The sequence below is a fragment of the Metopolophium dirhodum genome, chromosome 1 (assembly GCF_019925205.1).
Source record: "Metopolophium dirhodum isolate CAU chromosome 1, ASM1992520v1, whole genome shotgun sequence".
NCBI lineage: Eukaryota > Metazoa > Arthropoda > Insecta > Hemiptera > Aphididae > Metopolophium > Metopolophium dirhodum.
Window position 1 is genome coordinate 11705919 of NC_083560.1, and position 22070 is coordinate 11727988.

The following is a 22070-nucleotide window of genomic DNA, read 5'->3' on the forward strand; positions in this document are numbered from 1 at the left end:
TATTATTTTATAAATTAAATGTTTTACTCGCGGGCCACACAAAATTGCTACGAGTGCCACATATGCAGCATCCAGTTTGCCATCCCTGTGCTACCTAATACACAATAAACAATTTTGAGGATATATTTTATGTTCAAATTATATTTTATTGCTTTAAATGTCAAACGTCTTATGAGTGAACAAAAGTACCTAGCCACATAGATAATGAATATGTTTATTTAATCAATGGTAACATTTTAATATAATTTTAATAAATTGCTAATTTAAAATAACATAACGATTAATTAAAATTAATTGTTTAAGATAGGTATGTTGTGACTAACTATCTAAGTGTAATTCAAAATAATTTTTACATTTCCTGTCTATATGAAAGAAAACATGTCACAAACGATACTTTATCACTATAATAGATTAGTGAAACAAAAAATGTAAAAAGAAAAATATTTTGCCCTCCCCTTGACATATTCCTGCGAACGTCCTTGCTTTTTTATAAGAATTATTATTGAACGGTTGGTGTTAAACGTTTTTTTTTTATAGATATTACTACATCAACATAAGAAAGATGTGCGATTAAATTTAAATTTATATAATTGAATTATTATAGTAATTGTATAGGTCTATAATAGTACCCATTTATTGTTTTAGACTTTTTCAATTAATTGACTTTGAGTGACTTTTTTTCTGCGATTTGATAGGGCTCCGAAACGGATCGTGCACTTGGTTCCTATTTTAATTAATCATTACCTGCAGCGGTGTATGTGTCAAATAACCAAATAAATTCAATATTTCTATCCTAATTCGTTGATAAATTTAATCCAACTCAAAAGTCGATAATGTACGTAATAATCTTTATGAAATTTAATAAGATAATGTTTTATTGAAACATACGATTTTCTGCTTATAATATTTGGAATGTGCAAATCAAGGGGGTGGGCGAGGAAGGTAAAAATATTTTACGATTTTATAAAAATAATCGTGCAGTTCGAAATACCGAGTAAAATAGTAACTGGTGGGTGGGCAGTTTCGTATACGGTCTAACCTAACCGGCATGCGAGTACACAGTGGTGGGTAGTAACGTAATAATCAGCAAACGTAGTAATCTGACATACGCACACGTATTCAAAATTAATTACATAATATATAAAAAAACATATTTTTTTTACTGTTTTAAATTTTTATAAATCACAAATTATTCAAGTCAACTATCAACTATAGCTTAACCTTATGACTTTATGTGATTCTGTTTTCTAAATGAAAATGAAACATTATTGCGTCTAAATATTCCAAAATATAAATCGTACCATTATTTGTAGCCTAAAATTATATTTTAAAACGTTATTAGAAAAAAATGTATGACTATAATATGCATAAACCTTTACCTTTATTTTGCAAATGATAACATTTCTTCTAATTTTCTATATTTGGTTTTCAACTTTTGTGGCCTATTGCAATTTTTTTGTGCTATGAGGTCAAGCTCGAAGTTTATTTGTTGGTTTTAAATTTAATATTATTAAATAACTAACTGACTGACGATGCAATGATTATACTAACTATCAACTGACAAATGCTAATAATATCACAGTATAGTTTTATCAACATTTTGATTGTAGATTGTAATATTATAGATTTCCACATAAAAATTATATTTATATTTTATGAAACAACGTTTGTCGGCGAATTGGGTGTCGGTGAATCGGGTCTGAATCGTATGAGGCCACATAATAAACCTGTATTATAATGAATTTGAACGGTCGTACAATAAAATGAAACATGTTTACATATTATAAAAAAAAATAGTAGTAAAAGGTCTAAGATTGCGCCGGTATGAAATCTAAGTAATTTCTTATATATTTTACGAATCTACCAAATTTGACCGGTCGACAGTGTTATATATATATGTATATCTAGTCCATGACCTTAATATAGAATAATTATTATACTAATAAATTGTAGCATTAAAATTATTGATAAAAACGGAAATAAGTAACATATTATTTATAGAAAATCATTGAAATTAAAATATGATAATATCATTGTTTTATCCGCATTTTCTCGAATATATAAATTTTAAGTACATAGTAGACGTTGGATTGTCAATAGTGTTTTTTATATCTATACTATTATGTTTTATTACATTTTAGTTGTTTATAATAATAAATTAAGATAATAATTAATAAACACACAATGATAACGAAAGTAGGTGGATTTCGTTTATGCGTAAAAAACCAAACAAATAATAAAAAATAATATTTGTTGCAACATTTTGCGGTCCATTTTACAATGCTCTTCTAAACCTAAAAAAAAAAAACTATATTATTATGGTATAACTGGAGTGGAGTCGATGACTATTATCGAAACACTATTTTGATGAACAAAAATGCTTTTACAGGAAAATCTCTCACGCCTCGTTGAAATGCCGGATTTTGGAAATTTTTTTTTTATATGAAAGACGATAAATTTTTGCAGGTCAAATTTTTATTTTACCTTAAATATTAGTAGAAAAATACCTTTGAAAAAGAACAAATATTGTGTCCTTGTTTTATCGTAAATCTGGTTTTATTTTATTTTTGTTATTCAAAAACGATTAACCGTATAGATACTATTTGAAACTTCAACAAAATGTTTTTATTAGCATTTCCTCTACGTCGAGGTATGACTTAAAAATATTTTTACACTTTTTTCAAAAATTCGATAATGTAATACAAGGTTTCTCATAAGTTGTTATAATGCCAATTAAAAATTATTAAAGATACATTCTCACGATCTTTGTTTATGCGATTTTGAGTACTTTTTAGTACTTACTAAGTATCTCATAAGTAGAGCACGGATTTATATGCATTAAAAACCAACCAAATGGCAAATATGCGCTAAAAAATTCTAAATATGCATAATTAATATACCTATGCAATAAAATGTTAAAATATGCACAAAAAATAAAAATATGCATAATAAAATTAGCAAAAAAATTATCAAACCCTACTATAAAAACTTATCTACTTTTTTTTTTGTAGGTAGTTTTAATGTTTTAGAAAAAAATAGGAATCAATTTATATCAACAATGTATCCTAAAACAAATTTTAGTCTTTAAAATCTTTATCTTATTATGTATTTTACTACCACGATTGATCTAAGGTCATATTTGGGAAAACTGTTTATACCTACAAGTATACCTATTAATATATTTTGACATTAATCGAAATTATAAAAATATGATATTTTTTTCTTATATTGTAATAGTATATATTTTAAAAATGTCTAAAAAAACATCGAAATATACACTAAAAGATGAAATATGCTATTAACATTGTAAAATAAGCCCTAAAATAGAAAAATGTCAAAATATGCAAAAATATGCGCTGAAAAGTCTCATTTTTTAAATCGTCATGTTATGAAATAAATTGTGTGCTCACTAGCATATCATACGATCAATCAGAACAAATCCGCACTCTACTCATAAGTATTTCATATTATCACTACAAAAATCTAAAAACTTATACAAATTAAAAGATTTTAATTTGCTAAAAGATAAGGTACTATATGTTAAAATCGAGGCACTCCTTCTGGTAGAAATTTTGTATATACAGGATATAAAAAAAAAAATAAAAAAAATAAACAGCATTGTAAAACCACTAGCTTCCTAGCTCCGCTCAGAATCTAAAATAAAAAGATAACTTACAACAATAAACATCTTAACTGAATAAGTTAATAAATCAATACAAAAAGAATTAAAAGTTAAAAAAACTTAACTTTTAAACAATTTAATACCCACTATATATTGACCAGGGCGTAAAATACATATGATTTCAGAGGACACATCACACACTTATTAATTGAACTGTTAGGTACTTTTGTGCTTTGGCAGTTTTCTATAGCAAAAATAAAAACTTTGGGGGCTATAGGCGTTGTTAGGGGGGGGGGGGCAGTCTTGTAAAGTATTTGAATACTTTTATTTGTATTTTTTATTCATTAAAAAAATACTTTTTTCCTATCTAGAAAAATAGTTTTAAATTTGTTACAAGACATATTATAAATCATGAACATTAATTTTATTCTTTGAACGAAATATAATATTGGCCCTTATTGATATGATTATTTTTATAAACAACAATGTGTGTAGTAAATTGAAAAATATTTAAATATTTTTGTATGTTCTCATCATCAATTAGACAAAATAGTTTATAAGAATATTCAACGTTTTTAAAAAAACAAATTTGATTATGTTTTGAAAATAATATTGGGTTTGTTAAATAAGCTGTTATAATATAATATAATATGTATATTGTTATGTACCTATGTAGATCCTTTTAGTTATATTTATTATAAGACAAAATAACTATCTAAATCTTTGAAATCCGATTTATGATTATAATAATCAATTTAGTACTTTTTTTTTAATATTTGAACTTATTTTAGACTAAAAATAAACAACAATACATATTTATAATATGTAATAGTACCTATACCAAATTATATAATATTATGACAATATTCTATAAATCACGATGCTCTTACTAGTTAACTTTTCAGTAGATATTAAAGTAAAAAATATTATCTTTCAAGTTTCAATAGACACAGCATAGAATAATTTAAATATTTTATGTACCTTCATGTTTAGTTATTTTATACTAAGGCAGGTACCTAATTACCTACTTTGAATTGATCCATTATCATTTCTTCTTTTTTTTTATAACAAACTATTGTCCATAATATAGAAATAAAATAAGTAGGCAATTAACTTAGGTTAACAGAATAGGTAACTAGTAAATTAAAATATTAAACGTTTAATGTTTGTTATTTTTAAAAAAAATACTTAAAACACGTTTTAAAACTTGGGACACACATTTGTCATTCAGGGGACACGCTTTGATTTCAGGGGACACAAAGTGTGTCAGGGGACACGGTATTTTAGCCCCTGCTATTGACGATATCGTCCATAGTGTTGGATGTTTTTTTGCTATGCATAGATTATTTAGGTACATTAACTAATTTATTATTTATTGGAGGAAAAGTGAAAACGGTATTTTATTTTCGCAGGAAAATGGTTACGGCCATTTAACGTTTACCCACACTATAGGGACGCAATCGGAACACACGGTAAAGGTGTGAAAAAAAATCGTTTACCCGAGTGGGGGACGCAACGGACGGTCTCCGGCAAACGAGCAAAACGACAATCGCTGATTGGCACTGAACGGCGTCGAATGTACGCCGACATCGGCCGCCGCCGTATCACGCTACGATACACGTCTCGGCTACGTGGCAGTTGTAGTACGGCGCTGTTGTACCGTTATCGGCTACGGTTGTGCGTAATGCGGCCAAACATTTATTATATTAATTTTGTATTCTTTTTCGCTGGTACTGCAGCCGCAAGTCCTGTCGACGCCTATGCCTCGAGTAATGAGTCTCGTCGTCACCTCCGAGCCGACAGTGATCGTTTTCTATTCGGTCCGCGTAACATTTATAATGCTATTAACGAGTAGTAGGTACAGTGCGCTATGATATACATTTTAATGTACTCGTCGTCCGATGACGATGTTGGGTTGCGTCGCGTTTCAACGGCGAGAACTTGTGTTGACTCTGTACCGGCGATCGCCGATTACGGTCTCGCCGTCAAAGCCGGAGCGGTGGACACTGACTACGTCCGGGGCAGGACAGTGTATGGCTGTTGGTCGTGCAGAGCATCCAGATCCGTCACATGCCAAGGTCCAACGACATCCGCCGCCGCCGTATCACAGTTCCTACGATACACGTCATGGCTACGTGGCAGTGTGGCAAGACCGACGCTGTACCTGCTGTTGTCGCAGCTACGATTGTGTGTACCGGCGCGGAGTCCCGCAGCCTAAAATGTATTAAATTTCTATTCTTTTTCGCCGGTACTGCAGCTGTAAGTTCTGTCGACGCCTATGCCATTTGTATTGAGTCTCATCGCCTCCGAGCCGACAGTGTTTTCTATTCGGTACCCACGCCATCGGTCGGCGTAACACTAATAATATTTATTACAATAAATTAACGACCAGCACTACAGTGCGTTATAATACATTTTAATGTTCTCATGGTCCGACGACGCCGATTTCGATTTCGCGTATCGTAAAAACGCGCATTTTCGTGATTTTTGTGCATTTTATCCATCGTTTACCTACGTATGCTAAGTTGCGTCGCGTTTCAACGGCGAGAACTTGTGTTGACTGTGTACCGGCGATCGCCGATTACGGTCTCGCCGTCAAAGCCGGAGCGGTGGACACTGACTACGTCCGGGGCAAGGATAATGTATAGCTGCTGGTCATACAGAGTATCCAGGTCCGTCACATTCCTACTAGTTGCTGCTTAGTTTTACTTTGGCTGCAAGCATATTGTGAAACCCGTGTGGAACTCTGAGTACGTATAACACATTACATCATTATTTTGCATGTTGTTTGAACGCTTTAAACAGCAGGCTGTGTCAATACTAGTAATGCTAAACGTTATGTTTTTATACCGTACTGCCACCCATGTTATCATTTGCAATGTCTCAGACTTATATTTTTCTTTTTCAGGTATGATATCTTTAGCTATTGATAGAGCATTCAATTTGACGACAACTTGCAATGGCTAACATTTAAAAACCAACCGTGTGGGTCAACATTTATACTATCCCGGGTAAACAACGATTCACTATAATTGAGGTAAATATCACATAATTTATTAATGACTTTATATAACGAATTCAGTCAGATTGTAACCTATTGTAGTTTGATTATATTATTTTAATCCTACTATGTGATATACCGTGGATCGTTCATACGGCTGGTTTCATATAAGATACCTTTTCCAATATGTTTAATTGGCAATGACAAGTCATTTTTTAGGTCTATAATTTAGGTATATAGTTAGTACATTGGTAGGTTTTGTTGTGAGAATTTATGTACCACATTAATTCATTCTTCAAGTAAACTAAAATGTATACCAGAATTACTGTCGTAGAAGTATACGTTTAACTTAGAGAATATTGACTATGTAATAATTCTTTTGACTGAACACATTACATATAATGAACAACAATAAGTTTTTTAACAGTTTTTCTTTTAATATGTCAGTCTGTTGAAATTATAAACTAAACACCCTTTATCATGTAGTGTATAAGTAATCTATTCACACTGTAGTACAGCATACGCTGAGTATATATTTTTATAATACTATAGCGTATATGTCTTGTGTAATGTAGCCGGCATAAACAGTTAGTCGTTGATTTATATTACGCCTCGTAACACTATTGTACATTGTAGGTATCATTATACTTATTATTATTTTATAAATATCAGATCTTATTATTATATACCTTTAGCTTCTGTATATCTGTATGTACTTCTTTTTATCTATACTTTTAGTACTTAACATAATTAAATACTACCCTAATTTATATTAGTAGGTAAACAAAATTAGTTATAATATTTATCATAATAAATACAATATTTTATATCAATAACAAAAAAAAGTAAGTAGTTAAGTAATTATATTTGTTAAAATAAAAATTTTATCTTATTTATATTAGTTAACAAAACAAGTTATAATATTAATCATAAAAAAAACAATATGTATATATTAATAACAGAAAATAGTAGCTACCCACATTATTTTGTGTTAAAATAAAAATGTTACATTAGTTTAGAATGTGGTGCAACAACTGGGTAACTCCACTTAAGAATTGTTTCAGGACAAAGAAAACACTTCCTAAATAATTATGTATCTAATAAACAATAAATACATTTATGAGTTAATGACATTGAAAGGAAAAATCACACATGCATTGTAACTGTTAAATGTAATTTTTGTAAGCTTTTTAACATCAGTAAGTTGACCCTGGAGTTATCTGTATTTTTCCCAGAATTTCACTATTTATAAAAAAGTTAATGCATTTAAATAGGTATATTATTTTATTATTACCACATACCTAGCAAATGCCTAGGTAGGTACCTATTTTATAATTTTAATAATAACCTTAAATCACTAGTCTCCTAAACTCAAGAAATTAATTATATTACTTCCATTTTTTATTTACGATATATTTATAATATGTTATAAATTGTAATGATTTAATTAATCTCTGTAATATACCTATAAGGTACTTAGTAAACTTCAATAGCTTATTCTATAGAATACAATAATAGAATTATACTATAGGTTACCTATTAATGTTTTTTTTTTTTATGCCTATGATCCAAAACTTTACTGTAGTGCTTTTTATTAAATTTAAATAGAACATAAAGAGTTATTATAATATTATATTAGGCTAATTTTCATTAAATAGTAAATAGGTATTAAAAAAATATAATATGTAAAATTACCGCAGTATTTCAAAATATTCTATCTTCAAATATGTATAGTTCCTCATCAATTTTTATTAGAAACATGTCTCAAGTGTTATTGAAGAATTTTGGTTCGATATTTTAGAAGCAATTGTTTGTCCAGTATTTTTAAAAATGTATCAAATGCATTAATTGTACTTTGTTGAATGTTTATTGTTGAGCTCAAATTCAATATCTCATGCTTCAGTTAATTTAATAAAGTCAACGAGATTTTTAAAATATAAATAAAACATGGATAAATATATTGTCATTAATAAATTCAAAATAAAAAATAAATACATATTTTAGAGTAGGTATTTAGGTTTACAACATTAATCATGATAAATTGTTCTTTTTAAGTAATAGTAATTTAACATGGATATTTTCAAAATGTATACTAAAAACTAAAAACATTATGCTGCAATAAGTAATACATATATCTCTAAAGGTCATAGTCGATGCTTAGGAATATGTATTACTTAAGCTAATTTTGATAATTTAAAAAAAAAATGAATGTGTGATAATATCTGAAAGCAATGTTTAAGGTCTTGATCAACCTTAATTTAAGTAATACTTTTCCTTTTCTTAATCCAAAATCTCGTTTATGAATCTCATTTGAGTCATGAGTATAGCTTAAGCCAGCGTTTCCCAAACCATGGGTCGTGAAATTTTTTTGATGGGTCGCGACTCTCAGTTACGATTACAGTTATTTTAGTTGTAAATTGATAAATAGTATAAATAACTAGTATTGTAGAATAAATGACGTAAAGTTATTACGATTATGGAATTTTTTTTGTGACAGTAAATGGCTGATAAAGTTGGCATATTTAGTAGATATTTTTACCATACTTAATGATTTAAATTTGTCGATGCAAGGTAAAAATTTTGACATTTTTTATCAATCAAAAAAAATTGCTTCGTTCAAAAAAAAAATTATTATTTACAAAAAAAAAGTAGAAATAGGAAATATTGATATGTTTTTTGTACTTAGCAAGTTTCTAGAAGAAGACGACTCAGTAAATGTTAATGATATCAAAACAATTATTTCATTGCATTTAAATCAAATATCAATTGCATTGAATAGTTATTTCCCAAAAGATATTCGTGACGATTTTCAATGGATTGAATCCTTTTACTGTTTCTATTGAGGAGTTGAACTTCAATACGCTTCTTGAAACTCAGATTATCGATCTTTCTTATGATAAAACTTATGAACATAAATTTAAAAATGAAACTCTTGTAGATTTTTGGTGTGCAGTAAATAATGAATATCCAGAACTTTCAATTAATGCAATAAAAAAACTATTACTTTTTCCTACCACTTATTTGTGCGAAAAAGGATTTTCTACCATGGCCAATATTAAAACAAAACAAAGAAACAGATTAGATGTCACACATGACATGCGCATTAGCTTATCTAAAATTGTACCCCAGTGGGAAATTTTATGCAACAGTGTCCAAAATCAAAATTCACACTAAATTTTCTATTATACTAATTTTTTGTATTTTATATTTTTATTATAATTTATTTTATTTATTTATTTATTAAGTTATTATTATTCAGTATATTGTAATCGTATTGTATTTTATAAAAAACTCAATGATAAAATGGTTTATAATAAAAATCTTATTTATTTACGGCATACTTTTTTTTTGGGAGGGGGGGGGGGTCGCGTACCTAATAAAGATTAAATTTATGGGTCGCCAATGCAAAAAGGTTGGGAAACGCCGGCTTAAGCAATACTTATACTTAAGCATCGGCTATGAATATGGCCCTAAGATTACTTTTTAAAGTCTTTACTTATTAGTTTCTGATAGTTAAACTACAATTTATTAATGCATAATTTGTTTTCGATTTTTATTAATATTAATATATGTTTAATGTATAATTATTATTGGTGTACTTATTTACCACATAATACTCCTAAAATGAATTACAAGTATATTAAATATTTATTTAACTCTAACATACCATTGTTTTTGGTAGAAGAATTATTTATGACACTGTTTTCATATTGTTGAACGTGTATATCTGAAAATTAATTTAAAGTTCAATATTAGTTGCTGGTTTTGAAATAAATAGGTATATTTTAACCTGATTATCGCATGAAATATCTATGTACTTTGAAAAATAGTAACAGATATACATATAAAAACTGCCTGTAAAAAAAAATGTTATGGCTTATTAGAATAAGATACAGTTTAATTATGAAGTGTTGGCATAACAATTGAATTTCCATTGTGAACTAAGAATTATTTTAAATTAAACCTATATGTTACATTAAGATTAGGTATTTAGTTTTTTATTAGACTTAAAAAATAAAGCCTTCTGCTTCACTCATTATTTATTCATGTCAATGGACAATTATTGATGAGATAATAATACTGTAAAAGAAAAACAGATTTTTATTGATCAGGTACTGAATATTTATAATATACCTAAATCATAATAAATTATGCTAATAGGGATAATAAATAATAATGCAATACAATATTATTGAATTATGCTGTACTTACGTTCGTCTGTAAAGACCGATCTTCACTAGTGGGTAGTAACGTAATGAAAATTACAAATTTCTGTGACGAAATTACTTTTGAAGTAAAGCTGTAGTAATTTCATTATATTTTATTTAAATCAACGCAATTGTAACGAAATTACTTTTCAAAAGTAATTTCTACCGAGTAACGTGTTATTTTCCACGTTATTTCGTGTTTCTCGCGAGTACCTACGTGTAAAAATAATACCGAACAGTCATGAAATATAAATTATGGTGGATATAGGTTAGGTTATCGAGTTGTATGCCCCCAGACAAACGATATTGTCAATAATATTATATTCGCGACAATGTTAATTTTTTTCATTTATCGTAAACGACGTGCATTGTGTCATATTAGTTTAAACTGCCTAAAATTAACCGGGGAACAAATTTGAAATTGCGGAATAAATGAGATATTATTATTGGAGGCTAAGCCCATCTTATAGGACATTGTAAACATGAAATTCGCACTCATTACATCAGATTCTGTTCAACTACATCGTTATTTTAGTCGGTAAAAATTTGTGTTAATATCAAACCGTAGAGCATTTAACTTGGAAAATTTGATTATGTATCTCATTGCAATCAAGTTCCAGAATAAGATTTAATTCTATGTAAAAATCATACTATTTTTCAGTAGTTTTTTTTTATAAATTTTAATATTTTGATTTTTTTTTTTACATATATTTACATATTTGGGTTTTTTTTAATACATATAAATCCAAAACCTACTAATTTTACAAGTATACTTTTTACTACTTTTTGTATCCTCTTAATTGTTTTACTGCATGTCTTACTATAAAAATATTTTGATGAATTCAGTAATTTGTATGTAGATGTCGTACAGCAATAATTAACTGTTATTTAAGAATAATTACATTTTATATTTTTCGTTTAAAAAAAAGAAAAGCAGAACATTAATTACTATATTAAATTTAAGAATGTTGTTAACATACTATCGTTTAACCATATAATTTTTATATAATAAGTGTCTTTAAATAGATCACCCTGTATACAAAAAACCCCTATTTTTTTTCAAAGTAATATTATATGGTTTGAGTAAATATCATTATATACATAATACGTAACTACATATATACATAATATACTTATGCATCATACATGTATATAAATGTGAAACCAGGTGCCATCACTATGAAACTGAGGTACGCTGATAAAGGTATAGAATATAGATATTTACTTTTTATTTTTTTTTTCCAGACGAATTCATATTATACAGCTGCTTTTATAACAATAGATATATATTTATATAATATATATAATGTGAAACATTTAATGTAAGATAAATAATCCAGAAAAAAAAAGTTTATTTAAATATTTCTATTAAATAAGTTTTTTTACACTTTTGAATGACAAACATACATTTTTAATTTCATATTCGTAAACAGAATATTATTCGGATTATTTCCATCTATATAAAAATTTGGACGTGAAGTTTATTGCATAATATTAGATATTATAAAAAAAAAAATATTTTATGAATTTTCAATTCAAAATAATTTACAAATGTTCGTTATTTTTACGATTTTTGTCAATATTTGAACTTCAGACGTACAGAACAAATTATTGTGGATTTACGATTAACATTTTATTTAAATTTCTATTAACAACAATACTTACGAGGAATCACGTATTACATAATTAGTATGCGTTTTTATCGACATTAATTGAAAAAAAAAACTAAAAAAACTGAAAATATCTTATTCCTATAAATAGCTCAAAATGAGTCATAATATTTTGACATTTGTATGGTGTATAGAAAATGCGTATACAAACATTCAGTTAAAATATCATGTATTAACGGTATTTTTTTTTAGAATGACACCAATAACCAGAATCGATTTTAATGTAATTTTTCTTTAATTTTTTGTTTTTCCTTGAGTTATTTTGACTTTTTATACTGTACAAAGACACAAAGAAAACGTACATCATTATAAAATCAATACATTCATCGCTCCGCCCAGAATCTAGAATATGCTATCAATAAACTCTTATCACAATAATAAAAAAAAGCAATGACACTTTTCACCATTAGGATAATAAAAAAATATAATACATATTTTGGCTTTGGCACATGACGGTGATAATTTCTTAATATTGTGATGCATTTTACACGTCTTGTATTTATAATCGTCACATCGTGATTTGTGTACCACTACATGTGTATAATATTATTCGGTTTCGATCAGTTCGAATAAATTTAATACATATTATCATCAGCCAAAGACTATAAGTGAGTAGGTATATAGTGCGTGTGCTCACCAACTATACCTATATACCTAAACAGTGTTTGGTATCATTATCGCGGCTGTCTACAGTTCGGGTACCTAATTGTATAGCTGTGTGTTAACTAAAATAGATCGCGATCGTTAGTTGGATAGAGATTTTGAACTAAACAATTTAATAATTGTGCATTTTATGTGCAGTTTAAGAAGACGTACCACGGGGATTTGTTGTCTCCGTCTTACAAGTGCGTAACATAGTAAATTTACGATCACGTTAGTTAGTTTAAAATAAGAGCGAAAAGACCTATTATGAAACTTGATGGTATGAATATTATCTGCGTCTGTGTATGGTTTTTCTACAAATGTTCAGTTTTCAGAAAATGTTGCGATATAATATAGCATAAATAAAAAATTCTCATAATTCAATAAATTAAAAACTAAACTATGGTAAAAAAAACCCTCATATAAATATACAGACATGTTTAGTTTTGTACTATGTGCATGTTACATTAATATATTATCATGTATTATATTTATATTATCGTAAAAATTTGATTAGTGTGTATAATATATTACGTATGTATAATTCAGTTGCACCTCGTAAACTAGATAGTGTTTAATATAATATTAGTAATTATCACTGTTGGCGGCTCAATTAATCAAATCCAGAAGTCCCGTCCTAATTAATATGTAAGTAGTTATAATATGATTATAATTTTTAAAATTATGTGACCGATATCACACAGTCGTCTCCATTGAGTATAGAGTTGAGACTACCTGCTGTTGATTTTATATTTTACTCCAAACAATGATCCTAAACATTAATATGTTTTTTGTTTCCCAATCGTGGACTCAATTGGTTTATTTTTTCTTTGTGTGCCCGCGATCTTATTCCTCAATTCTACTATTTATAGCAGTTCTACGTAACTTAAGTACTATTTTTAATACATTTTAGAAAATTACTTTAAACAATCTAACGAAAGATATTATATTCACACTTAGATTATTTTAAATCGTATGTCTACTCACTCACCTCTCATAATATAATAGTCAGTTTTAATATTTATCTATATAATTGACTATTGAACTCTAATGAGATAAAGTTTGTGGTCGACAACATACGATTAATTACGGTGTAATCGTAAGCGTTCTCAGCTTATAATTTATATCGACAAAAATTAAATACTGCTACATAATTGAAGCCCAACCGGACATGAGAGTTCAACGTTTACTCAATAAGCCTAATATTAAGTATATCTGAAACAATATCAAACGCAATAACATAAAACTCGTTAAAAATTTTAATTTCAATTTCAAAGTACGGTTAGTCTGTTATTTTAAGAACTTTTGGCAAATGTTGGAAATATTCTTTTCCGATTAATAATTTCTATAAAAACATAGTCAGTTTCACAAAATTAAAAACATGTTATACTATGCTGTTTTTTTTATACAACAAAAATAAACATAATATTATATACATCACTACATCACTACGTGTTCATAAAATCATAATTTCCAGCTCACTTCTAAGAATATTAGATACAGACTTAATATAAACTGATTAAATAAAACCCATATAGATATCTGTTATCTACTTATCTATATGTACCTAATTAATTAAGACTAGTTTTTAAATTGTGATAGACGTAGCACATTAGTGGGTGGGTACCTAACACATGCGTTTGGGCACTATACAAAAAAATGTGTATTACGAAAAATTACAATTTTTTAACAATAAACAAGAAGCTACCTACTGCCTTGGTAATCTTGGCAATTAATGTACCTTTAGGGTATTATAAGCCATTATTTATTATTATATTATATATATATTATTATTATTATTATATATTATTATTATACAATAGATACCTTTATATAACAATTATTAGATTGAAATTGTTTCGTAAAATTTACGCTGTAACTTAAAATGAACACGAGTAGATATAAGGCTTTAAAAATATAGGTACTGGTATACAACTGTCATTAATTACTATTAAAAATTTATCAAAATGAATAAGTAATAATAAGTTATATGGTAACTGTGTACCTATTATCAGAGTTTATCCATCGAGCACATTTTATGCCATAATGTATAAATCCTTATATATATGTAGGTACTTAATTTTAAAACTGAAGTTCACAGTTGTATCATTTCTTGACATCTAAAATTTTTTTTCCAACGGGAGGCTGATATATGATGGCTTTTGTGGGTAATAAAAACGTTTCGCGTGTAACATAAAAAACTAGTATACATAAATTAATAAATTAAACACATGTGTATATAGTCTGTTTATTTTAAGAAGCGATTCAGGCGGCCAACTTCTGCGCATGGGCGTGGCTTCGTAGATCTCGTTTGTCTTAATAATCACCGCCGACGGGAGCGACGCATCAGTCTAGTGTTTATTGCTTACGTGTACACATAATTTAAAATGTATGGCAACGACTCCGGTGCGGTGTGTTATCAGTAATCACGTATTTGGTTCGACCTACCACGCTATGTATTAAAATATTATACGAAAGAAAAACTATTAAAACTTCCAAATATTTTACAACATTTTATTAATATATTAATTAGTTTATATGTTACATATTAACAAAAACAATGTACAAAAAGCTAATTAAAAAAAACTCAAACACTAACGTCAACAAAATAGGCAAATAAAAAAATTTAACAAATTACAAAATACAAATTATTTACAGGTAGGCAGTGTTACAATTTTTACAGGTATTTACAAATCAGAATCATCCGAAGATGTTTCATTTGAAACCGTCAATATACATGGCTCTAATTGGTCGATGATGTCGTCCATAATGTCGTCAACTTTCATTATTTTCTCTTCTTCTTCAATCACGTGTCGAATGAAGTTTTCCCAGTTCTCTTTTGTTACTCGTTCAATTGCTGTGTTCAGTAACTGACGGACATCATCGAGTTTGTACGTTTTGTTGTTGGATTTTACATACTTTTTAACCATTGCCCATGCGAGTTCGATCGGATTGAACTCGCAATGGTAGAAGGTGGAAGTCTAAGCACTGTATGACCCGCGGCTTTTGCCATATTGTCAATGATGTATGAAGAATACTTGCTTTTAATTTCACGTACCATCTGCAACAGTTCAGCCCTTTTCATCGGCCTCTCGGGAATTGCGCCTTTTGAAATAAGCCATTCCAAAATGTCGGCCTTTTTGGAATTTGATGTTGGTATTTTTTCCGCTTTGACTGAATGGTATGGCGCATTATCTAACACAATAATGGAATTTGGTTCAAGTCGAGGAAGAACTGACTCAAACCATTCTTGGAAACAATCACCATTCATTTCGTCGTGATAGTCCGAGCTGATCTTCTTTGACTCAAAGCATAACAATCCACCGGGCAAAAATCCATTGTTAGATCCAATATGAACCACAATTAAGCGCTTGCCCTTACCGGTCGGATTTTTGGATCCCGTGGTTAGACCTTTATTGAATGCGTCCCGATTAGATGTGATTGTTGTATCCACCCATATATGCTCAACGCAGTCACCAGCATTCAACCAAGTCTCATCTAGGTAATAAACTGTACGACCTTCCTTACGGTACTTGCGTATATCGTACAAATAACGTTGTCGCCAGCAAATCAGGTCATTACGTTCTGTTAACACGCTACATCGTTTGCGTTTGGTAAATACAAAATTCAATTGTTTTATCACCTTGAACAAAGTTGTACGTTTGAAATTTGGTAAAGATGGATTTTCATTCACAGCCGTAAGGATTTTATCAATGGTTGGTAGTTCACGTCGTAACCAGAATTAATGTATTGTTTGACGAATACCATTTCGATCCATATCGTCAATTTTATGGAACAACGTAGTTCTTATGTGTTTTGTTTGAGGAGAAGAACTATGTCCTGTTTTCCTGTATTCTGAAATGGTATTTATGATGGTTTCACGACCTATACCTGTGAGTGTTGATATTTCGAAAATCATAGGTCTGTATTGAATGTCTGGAGATTTTGAGACGACGTCTATTAATCTATTAATAATAATCTCCTTTTGACGACTTCTGACATACTGAAAGCAATTTTAAAACATTAAGTATACATTTACAGAACAATAATGATCAAATTCAGGCCCGTACTTTCTGTTAAGTTTATTTCTAATAAAGTTTTAAATATGTGCGCATATTGCATCTATCATGATTTTTTTTCCGGGACTCGATCAAATTGGTATTAAAAAATAATTACTTACTTTTCCCTTCTTGTTTTTTCTCTTTGGAGAAATGGTTGACGTTCCGTCGATATCAGATATACCAGATATTACAGATACATTTGAATTGCTCATGGTAATGTCAAGCAAATGTAAAAAATAATAGTATAACACAAACGAAGACTGAACGAATAATTTTTATATTATTTGTAAATTTAATGGTTGTGCGCGGCAGCTGCAGACGAGCACGTATATTAGGTTAGGTCGAGACAGAGAGTGAAGCACAAATGCGAGGTTATAAGGTATGTGGCATGTGCCGACGTAAATCGTGCTTTATTGTCCAGCAGATGTTTGTATTGAACGGACACACATTCCAGAGAAGCGCCCCAAATGTGCGGTGTATGTACGCATGACGCACCCACGCACATTCACCTAACGTGGAGCACATAACGCACGCTCGCACAGGTGGTAAAAACAGTGAGGTGGGAATCGGTTGGGCGTGACCTGTCCGCCGCCGACAAAAACTAGTCGCCGCCTGAATCGCTTCTTAAAATGAACAGACTATAGTAAATCGAATCATTTTTATTTACATACTATTATTTTTCAATATACACCTGTACTTTACAACTACCTTCTACGCCTATACATTTTTTCGAATATAGGGGATATTGCCGGGACCTTGTAATTAATGTCGTTTTATCAACATGTCGTCTGAGGACCGGTATGGTTATAGATGATTAAATTAAAACTTAATAAATACTATTATTTTCAACTGAATATTTTTTCCTTCTGCTGCGAAAACGATAAATAATTTACGAAGCCACTATTATAGACGGATCGGAGTGGTTTTTGAAATCAAATTGTTTTTGTATTAGATAATATACAATAATCTCGGGGAATAGTAAGTGGTAAGTTCCTACACGAGAGTAGCGGGTAATTGCTACATTTTGTATTGTACCAAAATAAACAAGGAAAACTCAATAAATATTACTGCATATTACGTATTATTAATCTACAAAATTTTAAAATAATATAAGGTTAGGTATATATTAAGGTATATAATATCTAATATAAACCTGCATGTGTTTTTATTTTCAGCCGCTGTGGTCTCAGGACTGTGAATTTTAACCTTCGAATTGTCTGGGTAGGGTGTGGTTGTTGCTATATACACTGGTCCATGGAATTCCTCGAGTCGTATAGTTCTTTGTTCGTTTTTGGTCGTACTGCAGCTGCCAGCGACTCGGGAATGTGAAATTTAACCTTCGAAATGTTTGGGTAAACATCTGCCCCAAGGTATAGGTGTATTATTTTTTTTTCTCGATTCTTGTTAGAACGTTATTTTTATATTTTTTTCCTATTGCTACGTTTCAAAAAAAGGTAGGTTTTATTATTTGAACTCCTGCCATTTAAATCAATTTACGGGTCAACTTATGGTGACTTGTCAATTACCTACCCTTGAATGTCTGCAGCCGGGCGACGGTATACGAGCATTGCACACTTTGGGTTTCGGGTCACACTCATACTATAATACGGCCTATGTGTATTTGGAATTATTGTTATTTTTGAGAACCGGAGACACTGGTCGAAAATATCTAATCTGATGATTTATATGAGCTGTAGCTGCAGCACGGCACGAAATGTTTACGAAGTTTTCTCTGTTGTCGCCCATCTGGCCAGGGCGGGTATACCCTGCAGGATAATATCAGCTGGACGACGTTACACGAGCCATTGTTCACTTTTGGTTTCCGGTCACGTTCATACCGTGTCCTATGTGTATTTTGAATTATTGTTATTTTCGAGAGCCAGAGACAACGGTCGATAATACCTTATAATATCTGTCGATTTGTGCGCTGAAGCGCTTGGCACCATAATATACGACGTGTACAACTGCTGGCCACTGCTATTTGCCATATGCAGTTTCTATAAACGTTTGCGCTCTCATCCGATTGCGAGAATACTGTCATTATAAAACCGCCACGTGCATTATAATATAATATCTTAAGACGTATACTAACTATAGTATAATTGCTCATTATATTATGTACGCCTTACTAAATAATATTTGAACGTTATTCGTGTATTGCTTTAGAGGAATTGGGTATCAATGGTGTATCTGACTTAGTTTTATGATGGGGGGTGGGGGGACCACATATTTACTATACACTAGGTTATACCCTTCCGTCAAAATAATAGTGTAATGTATATAACACTATATTATATAGAAACGAATTATACATAGGTAACTAATTATTTGGATGGCTGCATGTTACTTGCGTCCCAAAAAAAGATATATTTTTCAGGTATTAAATTTTACCGGTAACTTGCGTCCCGTTAGTGGGACGCAAGTCGGCTATATAATTATTATCGATATTATCTAATAAAATCACTAAAATCGATAATATCGTGTCATTAAAATCGATAGTTCATAAACCTTAATAATTAGGTACCTACCTAATATATAAATAACTATTATATTAATAACTTATGTGGGTATTAATTTATGTAAAGAAGTCAAAAGGTATGGGAACATGTATACATAGGTAATACATATGTATTATTGGTTGTTACTTATTAGATTCGATAAGATATAGCAATTACGTCGATAATCTTTTGTATTTTACTCGTACAAATTATATTTTCACATATTACATTTATTCAGTAGAATTCGTCTTGTTAGACAAATAGTTGTTTCTGCAAAAATACCACTCATCAATAAAAAAAAAAAAAGTTAATTTAATAGTTAAATTTTTTTAAGCTATGGAAAAAATGTGTATTTCTAAATTGGTTTTTATATAATTGATGGTTATAAGTTTGGATATCATGACAAAATGTAAAACATGAATTTTTTTTATTTAAATTTTGATATCGATAAATCGATATTTTCGGGACGCAATTAGGTTATAAAAAAAGGTACACCGGGACGCAAATAGACTATGACCTTTTTTTGAACCTTTTTTTGCGGGACGCAACTCACCTACTGATAATAATTTCGGACGCAAGTAGTATGCTCCCATTTGGATTATTGCTGGAGGCATTCCCCCCACCACCCAATTAATGTTGCAGCCAAATTAGTTTTGAAAATGGTTAGTTGTAATATACACAGGTAGACTGTAGTGCAGTGGCTATAATAATATAATTTGTAATTTTAACTAGGTACATATTTGTTGTAAACTAACTGTAATTTGTAACAACTAAAAAGTAAAAAAAAAATTGATTCGGATCCACTGTATCTACTTAAATTGAATAATTAACTTTCTTGGCCTGTAGGCTTTAAGAAGAAATTTAAGTTTTAAGAGTTTTTGAAAGGAAAAATTTTATTATAAGTGAGATACAATTTTTAAAAGCGAATACTCTCCTTGGATATCTTATATTTATCTTGTCGTTCCCCCGACCACGTTAAACCGTCATGCAATTATAATATCTATATCCGTAGTTTCAACTTCCTACACAATAGACAATAAAATGGTATATTATGTATGTTACTATAAAATATACGTATACCAAGCATAGGTAGCTAACATAATTCAATAGTTGTCACACAAATGGAAAATTGTATAATTTTTTATATAATTTTTTTTTTAAATACTGCAATCCGCGGGCCATAAAACAATGAGCTAAAGGCTGCGTGTTTGACATGCCCGGTGTACACCCATAAATACGTTCCTATACTTAACACGTTAATTGGTACCTATATATATATCTTGTTCGTGTTGTATGTTTCTTTAAATTGTATAAGACTCAACAAATAAGCATGTGTAATAGATGGGTTGTAGCAATACTTAAGTGGCGACAGACCGGTCGTCGCGGCGATTCTGTATAACAAGTGTACATAATTAATTGTTAGTATTTTTTTTTTTTTATATAGTGGGAATACTACTTGAACCAGCGGCAGGCGTAAGGACCGGTCTCGTTTCGGAATAATATATGGTTGGTAGTGTGTTTCTTTTATCTTTTATTAAATTTATAAAATTATATACCCGCTTTTAGGTGTATTTGTTTATGATTTTACAGCATTACGAAAATATGATCTTCCAGATAATTTACAAGACGTGTACGACCGAAACCCCGGAGGAGTATACCTACCTAAGACCGTCAAATAAATTATTGTGAGTATCGAACACGTCATGTAACAGCTAGGGACGACATTTTGGGAGTATAAGCATGTTTATTTGGAACGGTATTTATAGTGTTTAAGAAAAAACAAATGAAATAGGCGGAATATTGGTAGGTGCCATAAGATATTTTGTTTTAAGTCAAAACTCAGTTGTTCGAAACATTTGAATTTTTAAAATTTTAAACTAAAATAAACAAACTTAAATTATATTAATGATATGTACACACAAATAAAAATTTAAACCATTCTCGATGTATAGATGCAATAATAATAATAATAAAAAAATGGTGGGCAAGGGAGAACCGCACTGCTTAAGAACCTTAATTTTTCGTAGGTTTTTCTTGACGCTTTTGTAAACATTCTCAATTTTGTCTCGTCGAATGCACCAACCAGAAAAGTTGAAGAAAATTTGAAAATTGAAGCATTGTTTCGATTACTTATCGTGTACAGATACATAAAAAGAAAAAACATATTAATAAAACATATTAATGTAAAATCAATACATTCATTCACTCTGCTCGGAATCTAAAATCGTAAATAAAATAATATTATTCAAACACCTATTATATTAATTCAATATAGTTTTACAAATATTTTAAGTTTAATAAAAACATCCCAGAAATGTTGACGTTTCAACATCTCTGAAACAAGTTGTTGTAACAGAACAACAACAGC

At 29.7% G+C, this 22070-nt stretch overlaps 1 long non-coding RNA gene across 1 annotated transcript; it reads left to right on the forward strand.

The window, feature by feature from the left end:
* Positions 1-5466: 5466 nt before the first annotated feature.
* On the forward strand, positions 5467-22001 carry LOC132936869 (uncharacterized). Its single transcript, XR_009663552.1, has 4 exons — positions 5467-6372; positions 6531-6659; positions 21147-21208; positions 21293-22001. It is a non-coding gene; the product is annotated as an uncharacterized LOC132936869 (long non-coding RNA).
* Positions 22002-22070: the final 69 nt, after the last annotated feature.